This window comes from Panicum virgatum, chromosome 6N (assembly GCF_016808335.1).
Source record: "Panicum virgatum strain AP13 chromosome 6N, P.virgatum_v5, whole genome shotgun sequence".
Lineage (NCBI taxonomy): Eukaryota > Viridiplantae > Streptophyta > Magnoliopsida > Poales > Poaceae > Panicum > Panicum virgatum.
The window spans coordinates 34,951,729-34,955,087 of record NC_053150.1 but is presented as its reverse complement, the minus strand read 5'-3'; the positions used below and the strand labels follow the sequence as shown (position 1 = coordinate 34,955,087).

Here is a 3,359-nt window from a genome sequence, read left to right as displayed (position 1 = left end):
ACACCTAACCTAGCCTAAGCTCCAGCTGACTTAATGTAGAGTAGAGTAGTTCCTTTCTTTTGTTGTTTCTCTCTTTTATTCCTTCCTCTTGGAGTGTGGATGTGTGATGTGTCGCATTACCCTTGCTTATTCTTTACTTGGACTTACCCCTATTAGAGCATTGCCTATTATTTGAGGCACAATGTCATGGTTAATATTAAGTACAATATCTTTGCCACTGCCGTCCTTTGGGACACAAATAAATGACAATACCCTTATTCTTCGGGTGAAATGCTACAATGGTATATCCGTGTACTTGCAGATCCTTCTATAATCATATTGATTATACCACGAGAGTGGCACCCCTTGGGTGCAGTTGCTCGGATGGGTTCGGCGCCCTCATTTCTAGTGATTGCACCAAGGACCGCCAACAAGCATTTCTGGCGCTGTTGCCAGGGACTAACCATTCCTAGTGATTGCGCTAAGAAATGCCAACAAGCATTTCTGGCGCCATTGCCGGGGATGGCAAGTGAACAAAGATATTGTACTAATGTTAATTTAGGCTTTGTACTCAGGATATAATCTTTACTCTTTCAGGCTAATGTCACTATGTGCCTTCTTTATTTTTGATTTGAAAAGAAGACAGGGGTAGTGTATGACCGGTTTCTCCCTGCTAGAAAACTACACAGACTATCCAAAGAAGCTCGTGAGAAGGGCACAACCTCGTGTCGTTCCTCTTCTCGCTATTCTCCGGCACAGGAGCCCATTTCGGAAGCACCACTTGTTCTTGAGGCTATGGCTGAAAAGACTCTCCGCGAATTCTCCGTCCCCTACACCGACAAAGTGGCCACTGGCCCCAACATCAATGTCGGGGATGTGAACTTCGAGCTAAAATCAAGCCTCATCAACATGGTGCAGGCTAGCCCATTCTGTGGCAAGCCAAACGAGGACGCAAATGCACATTTGCAGAATTTTCTGGAGCTCTGCGACACCGTTGTTATACGGGGTGTCGCTGCTGACATTGTCAAGCTTCGTATGTTTCCCTTTTCCCTCCTAGGGAAGGTGAAACAGTGGTTTTATAACGAAAAGAACATCGACACCTGGGCCAAATGCTTGAAGGCGTTCCTTGCAAAATTCTTCCCGCTGGGCAAAACAAATGCCCTGAGCGGGAAAATATCAAGTTTCCAGCAGACGGTGATGGAATCCATCCCAGAAGCTTGGGAGAGGCTACAAGAATACATCCTGGCCTGTCCTCCTCATGGCATGGACGAGTGGCTCATCCTGCAAAGCTTCTACAACGGGCTCACGACGACATCTCGAGCCAATATTGATGCCGCTGCTGGAGGAGCCTTTCTCGACCTGACCATAGCCAAAGCAAATGAATTGGTCGAGAAGATGGTCTCCAATTAGGAGTGGAGCGATGAACGACTCCAACCCCGCATGAAAGGCATGCATACCGTCAAGCAGACGGATATGATTGCCGCAAAACTGGACCTCCTCATCAAGAAAATGGAGGAAGGGAGCCAACGACAGATTCAGGCTCCCGTCTACGCCATGGGTTCGCATTTCGCGTGCGAAGTCTGTGGCAATGATGGACACTCGGGGAACGACTGCCCCAAAACCCGTGAGGACTGCGCCTACCTCAACAACAACATCAACAACAACGGGTACCGTCCACCACAAGGAGGCCAGGGGTGGAACCAGCCACGTCCACCATTTCAGGGAGGTAATAATTATAACTCTTCTTTCAATTTGAATTTCAATTTGAACCAACCTCCCTTGAGAGAACATGTTCTTGGCCAAGTTAAAATTAATGAAAATATAAACAAAAAGCTCTTAGCCAATGATAAAACCCTGGAAAATCTGAATGTCAAGCTTGAAACTTTGTCTTCAACGCTTAAAAACCAATCAAGTTTCAATAAAATGATAGAAACCCAACTTGCACAAATTGCTGCTGCTTTACCTATTGCTGAGAACGGGAAGACCCCAGGGCAACCCGAGCCTCCCGTAGAAAGTGTCAACATGGTGCTCTCTAGATGGGGCAACTCGTCCCGGATGCCACCACGAACTAACCGTGCAGGTAGGTACAATTCCCCAAGGAACGACTCTTGGGATGGCCTTGAGGCGGCAGTGCAAGGGGATCCAGGGGTCCCCATGATCAGTTGCTTGATCTATGACAAATACTACGAGCACGTACTTTGCGATCTGGGGGCAAGCGCGAACATAATGCCCAAGATAATTTTCGAAGAACTTCAATACCCTACTCTTTCCCCAACAACTATGCTCGTGCAGCTTGCAGACTCGTCAATTCGATATCCCGAGGGGATAGTCGAAAATATGCTGGTGCGAGTACGAGATTCCTTCATCCTTGCTAATTTCGTGGTAATGGATATAGAGGGCGACCTCGGAGTGGAGCTCATTCTTGGGTGACCATTCCTGAGGGCCACCAGAGCAAGGATCGATGTTGGGAGGGGAGAAATCCGCTTCCGTGTCGGAATGAAGGACATATTTTTCAGGTTCAAGCATAGGGATGAGCAGCGCTTCCTAATATGCCAAGACAGCGAAGGGCAAGCACTCTGGGGTGCACCACAACCCCAGCCAGAACACCGACCCTCCGCACTTAAAAGAAAGAAGATAACAAAGAAGGTGTGGAGGAAGGTCGAGAGTTCAGCTTCGTCCAATTCTCCAGGGCTGGCCGACCAATGGTAAGAACATCGGAGAAAAGTCTTGCACGTCGGACTCTAAATGACGCACCCTTGCCAAAGGTAAATTGGTAGTTATCTCATATTTGCTTTTCAATTTCTTTTACCCCTTTTTGATTTCTCCACTGCATGTTTAAATTTTCAAATTTGTTTTCTACATTCTGGAATTTTTTCTAGCAACTTTTTCCTTTATACAAAAATACCAAAAATATTTTCTAAGTTTCAAAATCCTTTTGAAAAAAATTAAATTTGAACATCTTTTCGAGCAAACTTTTGGCCGTGCACCATATTTTCAAAGAACTTAACCGCTAAGAAAGCACCAAGTCGAAGGGGGCACCAGGGGGCCCACCCTGGGGCCGACCGACCCCACAGGTCGGCTGACCCAGGGCCAACGGCTCCTGGGCCCCACCTTCTCCAACGGCTCCATAGCCGTTGTGGCTTGCCTCTCCTCTGGTGCACGCGCCATATTCTCTTTAAATAGAGGCCGAGAGGGGTGTTGAGCTCTCTCATGCTCACACACTCACTCACACTCCCTCTCACACATTCTTGCTCGGGTTTTCATAGGATTTTGGCTCAAGTTTGATTGCAAGAAGACTCTCTCTCTCTCATTTCCTTGCTGCAAGATCACCCACATAGTTCGAGGAACAACTTTCGGGTAAGAGTTTTATTTTCACTAAC

At 47.2% G+C, this 3,359-nt stretch overlaps 1 non-coding gene across 1 annotated transcript; it reads right to left on the bottom strand.

Annotated features, from left to right (window-relative positions):
* Positions 1-1,137: 1,137 nt before the first annotated feature.
* Positions 1,138-1,244, bottom strand: LOC120680382. Its single transcript, XR_005677648.1, has one exon. It is a non-coding gene; the product is annotated as a small nucleolar RNA R71 (small nucleolar RNA).
* Positions 1,245-3,359: the final 2,115 nt, after the last annotated feature.